The sequence below is a fragment of the Lactuca virosa genome, chromosome 2, assembly GCF_052849685.1.
Source record: "Lactuca virosa cultivar CGN04683 chromosome 2, Lactuca_virosa_CGN04683_v6, whole genome shotgun sequence".
Taxonomy (NCBI): Eukaryota; Viridiplantae; Streptophyta; class Magnoliopsida; order Asterales; family Asteraceae; genus Lactuca; species Lactuca virosa.
Genome location: NC_136427.1, coordinates 222,693,965 through 222,700,868, shown reverse-complemented (window position 1 = coordinate 222,700,868; position 6,904 = coordinate 222,693,965).

Sequence of the window (6,904 nt, the reverse complement as noted above, 5' to 3'; positions counted from 1 at the left end):
AGGCACATGTACCTTCACTTGATGTGATGGTTCCTTGTTCATCTACATTGACTGAGGAAAGTGGCCAAACTAGTTCTAATATTTCTGGGAGTCAGTCTACCAGGGTTACTAGGTATGGTCGTGATGTTCGCATGCCAGTTAGATTTAATGACTACATTGTGGAGGGAAAACACAAGTATAGGGTAGAAATATCTGTTAACTATTCTGCTCTTAATAATGAAATTTTTTGTTGTGCCTAATCTTAATAAAACGCTTGAACCCAAAACTTATAATGAGGTTGTTTTAGATTCTAACTGGGTCAATGCCATGAATGAAGAAATGGAAGCATTGTATAGGAATAATACTTGGGAGGTTACTGATCTTCCTAAAGATAGAAAGACCATTGGTTGTCGTTGGATTTATAAAATTAAATATAAATCTAATGGTGAAATAGAAAGGTATAAAGGTAGATTGGTTACAAAAGGGTATAGTCAAGGAGAAGGAATAGACTATAAGGTGACTTTCTCTCCTGTGGCAAAAATAGTTACTATTAGGATTGTTATTGGCTTAGTTGTTAATAAATCATGGCCTCTTTATCAACTTGATATTAACAATGCTTTTCTATATGGTGATTTAATTGAAGATGTTTATATGAATATGCCTGAAGGATATCACTCAAATAATGATAAAAAAAAAGTTTGGAACTTTATAAAATCTTTATATAGGCTTAAACAGGCCCCTATGAAGTGGATTGAGAAATTATGTGAAATCTTTGTCTATGTTTGGATTTGTTCAAAGCTTAAAATGATTATTCTTTATTTTTTTAGGTCAAAAGGTGAACATTTGTTGTTTTACTTGTTTATGTAGATTATATTATTTTAATAGGGAATAGTATTTCTGAAATCAATTGTGTTAAAAAATTTCTTAAATCTCATTTTTTGATAAAGGACTTAGGAGAATTAAAATATTTTCTTGGAATTGAGGTTTTAGCTATTAATGGTGGTATTTGTTAAAATCAAAGGAAATATTGTTTAGAATTGCTTCATGAGTTTGGAATGCTTGCTTGTAAACCTGTGAAAATTCCTCTTGAAGCTAATCTTGTTGTTCCTAAAGATTGTAATCTTAATAGTTCTGATAGCTTTGTTAACATTACTGAGTTCTAGAAGCTTATTGGTAAGCTCATTTATCTTACTATTACAAGGCCTGATATTGCATATGTTGTTCAAGTCCTTTGTCAGCATATGCACAAACCTAGACAAAAACATTTAAATATTGCCTTAAGGTTGTTAAGGTTTTTAAAATGAAGTCCTGGGAAAGGTGTTTTTATTCAAAATCAAATTCTTTAGATCTTATTAGTTTTGTAGATGTTGATTGGGCCAAGTGTCTTAATACTAGAAGATATGTTATTAGATATTTGGTGTATTTTTGTGGATCTTTTATATACTAGAAAAGTAAAAAACAAAGTATGATATTCAGATATGCTTTAAGGTTGTTAGGGTTTTTAAAATGAAGTATTGGAAAAGGTGTTTTTATTTATTTAGATCTTATTAGTTTTGTGGATGTTGATTAGGCCAAGTGTCTTAATACTAGAAGATCTGTTACTAGATATTTGATGTATTTTGGTGGATCTCTTATATCCTGGAAAAGTAAAAAACAAAGTACAATATCCATATCATCTACTGAATCTGAATATCGTGCTTTGGGGTCTGTTACATGTGAGATTTTATGGGTGTTAAAAATTTTGTATGATCTTGGTGTTAAAGAGTTAACTCCAGTTAAAAATATTTGTGATAATGAATATACTATCAAGTTAGCTGTTAATCCAGTGTTTCATGGAAAAACAAAACATTTTGAAATTGATGTTCATTTTGTAAGAGAAAAATTGATAAAGGTATTGTTAAGGTAGTTAAAATTGATTTTTCTGAACAAACTGCTGATATTCTTACAAAATCTTTAGTTTCTTTACAACATAATTATTTTTCAGACAAATTAGGTCTTATAGATATTTTTTCTAAAAAAATAATATGGTTTTCAAATATTAAGTTTGAGGGGGGGGGGGGGTGTTAAAAATATATACATTTATAATATTCAAACTTAATATTTGTTAATTTTGTTTCTGGATATTTTGTGGTATCTTATTTATTGTGAAGGGGCTATAGTGTTAATATTGTGAATATGAACCGGGTATTCTTGTTTATGGGTCATTCTCGTGACTCGAGGTATATGTATGGTTGCAGTTGTTGGTTTAATAGTTGTAGTCTCATTTTCTCATTGTCACATATATTTTCTTTCTCTCTCGTTCGTTGTATCAGATTAGGGTTTCTCATTTTATGTTGTAAATCATGTATAAACCAGAGTGATAGACTGTGAATGTAGAGAGGTTTTCCGTTGTAATTTGTTTAATGTAAACCGTCTGATTCATAGTGAATGAATTGATGATGTTGGGAAAGTGTTGAGTTCGTATTTTTCATAATTTCTTACAACCTGCTTACCTTCAAATGATTTAGAGATCTGAATGATCAAGCTCTAGGTACCAATGATCAAGCATCCCTAAAAGGTCCAAGAACGATGGAACTTTAAGATGAAGATTTCGAGTCCAAGAATGAGGAACAAGTATTAAAATAAGGCGAATATGAGACAGATTAGATTCAAGTAATAGAAGTGTGTTGAAAAGATTAGAGGAAAATGTGTTTTTATTTTTGAGCTATTTAAACTTATTATAGACTTGTAGTATAATGATTTTTTTGTGTATGTTAAACTTATTATGCACTTCTAGAAGAAGATGAACATTTGAAGTTTTAATGTAACGTCCCGGAAATACCAATAAAAATTTTCATACAACCACTTGTTTTAAAACAAATCAAAGTAAATGTATTTTTCAAACATCAAAGTAACATAATAACAATTGATGCAGAAAAGCCATCAGGGGATGTTGTGCAGTCAAGTCGGGCCCTTCCCTTTGGAACTGGAAGTACCTGAAAATGTTTAAAGAAAAAAACCGTAAGCACAAAGCTTAGTGAGTTTCCCAAAATACCACATACCATACATAGAACATGGAATGCTATGTGCCAACCATAGTCTTACAATCACTATCATGTAATGAGCCACATCATGGTCTTTCTTTGCCATGTCGGGGGCCAAAACCCAGCTCTTACAAACAAGTGTCAAGAACCACCTCCTGGTCTTCCATACAAGTATCACAAAAATAACTAGCATCCTACATATAATTGTCAAGGTCCAGACTCTGGTCTTGCATACAAATTGTCGGGTGCCATATCCAGGTCTTTCATACAATTTCCAGGGGCCACCACCTGGTCCTCCTGCATGCTTTAGTGAGAAGACTCACCTGACTCACAAAGCCGACTAAAAGACTATAAGTCCTAAATTTGCTTGATGTATCAATCAGATCCAATTGATGGTGCGAAATCCCAATCAATTGGATGATGCAAGATCAAATGGAGAAGAAGGAGAAGAAGAATAAGATGAATCTTGATGAATCTTTAATGTTTATATGATTAGAATGATGTTCCAACATAAGATTCACACACACATATACAAGTTCTCTCTGGTTTCTCTCTCTGGCACATGCTCCACTCCCTTGTCTAATTCTATGGCCAACCTCTACTCCTCACCTTTACATCTATATTTATACTAATGGACTAAAACCCAAGGCCCAAACCAAAAACCCATGAGTTTTCTGAAAACACGTTCACGGCCGTGAACACCCATACAGCCGTAAACACCAGGCAGTTTACGGTCCTAGACTAAAAAATATAGTTGCCTAGAAAAGTAAAGTATAAACCATATTTTTGACCCAACAAAGGAACTCAGCTCAATGTCATGTCGTCCACAACTAACAATTCTCCACCAGCCAACGACTGGGTGCTAAACGCCTCCAAATAACCCATACAAGGTAAACCTTAAGTCTACCCTCTAAAAAATAGGAATTTGACCAAAAATCAACCCATGCCAAAAGTTAACGGTCAAAGTCAAAGTCAACAACCAACATTGTCCACCATTGAGTCTCATGTCGTGATCAACCCTTGGTCATGTCGTGAGAGCACACTCGACCCTATTCCAACTCGAATCGCTCCAACTCATCCAACTTGGTCACGGGAAACCCATTGATCACGACATAAACATTTATCTGTCACGTCGTGAGCATAAAAGACACAACAGTCGCATATTCCTTTCATGGTCACGTCGTGACACCCTTAGTGTCACGTCGTGACTGCAGTCTGAAGCAACATCCTAAAGATTTGAGTCATTAATCCATTAAGTCTCTAACTCCAACTTTTCCAAAAGCTTAGGGGGACTCCAAAGGTCCATAAAAATGATTGCTTTATGGACATGCATGCTTCATACACGTCCTCAATCCATTTTAGGTCAAAAGTGAAGAGATAACACCAAAACTCACATGCATATGAAGATATTCCTATTAATCCCAAGTGATTCTCCCCCACTTGAAATCATCTACCCCCTATCAACCTTGTAACCATTCGAATTTCCAAGCCATCCACAATTTCACCACTCAAGATTACCACCAACTTAAGCTTGCAAGAACTAAAATTTTATGACCAGTCGACCTAGCGTACACACATCCCAAAATCCGGATAAATACACCCCACTATCTCAAAGAAAACTTGATATCTCCAAGAACCTTCCACCGATACAACTTCAAAAACCTCGAGCGACTTCAATGGATGACGAAGAATGAACCCAGCTATCGAAAACGGATAGATAACTAATCCAACGACCCACTTACTATGGAGAAATACCGACGTGAACATGCAACAACCACGCCCTGAAGGTGTGAAATTTGCAAAATCTAGCCTTACACCCGCGATTAGGTGTTACAGCCACTCCATAACACCTAATCATATTTTTTTGTCTCTCTATCTCTTTATTTTTCTCTACCTCTCTCTACATTTTAAATAATTAAAAAAATATTTTTTTTATTTAAATAATAAAAAAATAAGAAATATATGATGATATGAAGTGGTGAATATACCAACCTAATGTGGTGTATGATGATTAGATGATAGTAACATAACATCCACCATATTTATGATTAACGGTGGGTTATATACCACATAAAATAAGTCTACAAAAACAGGGACATGAATAAAATGTAACCCAACATTTGAGCCGAAGTTGGTCCAATTAACCAAACCGCTCGGACTGCTCGCTAAGGTTGTTAGGTGTGGTAGTGTTTTTACCGCCGACAAGCTGAGTTGACAGCTTTTACCGGCGGTGAAAACCGCCCCGTGATGGGTTTTTTACCGGAGGTAATACACCGGCGGTACATGTTCACTGATGGCAAAAGTCAAATTCACCCTCATCTCTCTCTTCTTTTACCCGTGGTAATCACGAACACCACAACGTAACCATTTTTAAAAATGGTAAAAATGACAAATATCACTATCGGCTTATGTGTCCATCAGTAACAATTATAGGACACCCCTGCTAAAGCACAACTCAGTGCACTCTCTTGGTCCTCAGCCTATTGATTTCATGTTTTTTCGCCTTGTTTGATCATCTATCCATCCATGTTGGGATGCCAGTGCATCATTGTATGTACTTAAACTAAGCTATTTTCTTATTTGTTAAAGTAATTACTTAGACTTCTCCACCTATTAAAATATAAATATGTTGCTATCGTCAAAAATCAACTTAACCCATTTTTGTCTAGTTTTCGAAGTCCAATCCATACGTATGCATTACTACATCTAAAGCATTCAAGTCATAGAGAGTAATTTTGGTGGAATTATACCATCTTTTACATTAATTACACGTTAATCATACTCGTCCCTAACTACTGCTTGATCCATTTTTAGGTTTCTTATAAAGATAATCAATAACATTTTTTTTTCAAAGAACTGACTAGAGGTGCAAAAACGAAAAATCCACGATGATTTGATCTGCTAGAGGTCACAAATAATCTGGTCCGCCCAATATTTGATCCAGATTGAAATATGTTTTGATAGGATTCCAACAGATATAACATAGCTTCATTAGAGAGCTTAAAATTAGGTCTGACAATTGGGTTGGGTTCGGGTTGGCGGGTCACAGGTTGGCGGGTCAGAATACATTGACCCAACCCAACCCATATAATATATGGGTTGGTGGGTTGGCGGGTCATGGGTTGACGGGTTGAAAACATCAACCCAACTCAACCCATATAACCCGTATAAGTATATGGGTTCGTGGGTTACTGAGTTAGTGGGTCGAACCCAACCCGTATAACCCATTTAATAAGCAACACATTTTAAAATAAAATAAAAAAATACAAATAAAATAAAGTCATAAAGTCTTAAATATTCAACATAAAGTCATAAACAGGAGTGACGACGACGAGTGGTGTGCGACAGCCGGAGGACGAGAAGATGAGTGGTGTGTGTGCGACATTGTGACAGTCGATGACTCGATGCCTCAATCGAGGGAGACGGTAGACACGGAGTCGTGAGTTTGGAGACTGAAGACTGAATTTCTTTTTGATTAGGGGCTTCTTAGGGGCTAGGGCACGCTAAGTCGACTCGAAGATGTTTTGCAGTTTTGGAATTCGGAAAACGATTAAACGATAATCAAATATTCAAAACTGATAAATAATTAAATATATTTTTTAAACATAATATATATATATATATATATATATATATATATATATATATATATATATATATATATATATATATATATATATATATATATATATATATATATATATATATATATAATCGGGTTGGCGGGTCAAAAATCTCAACCCAAACCCGTTTATTTTCGGGTTGGGTCAGTGTCGGGTTACAGGTTGGGTCGAAGATTGCCAACCCTAGTCTTTCTATCTCGTTCCCCTATTGGCTAGAGGGGAATCTTTCGATATAATGATGATTGTGGTTGTCGTCAGATAGGCAAGTGGAGCTCTCTG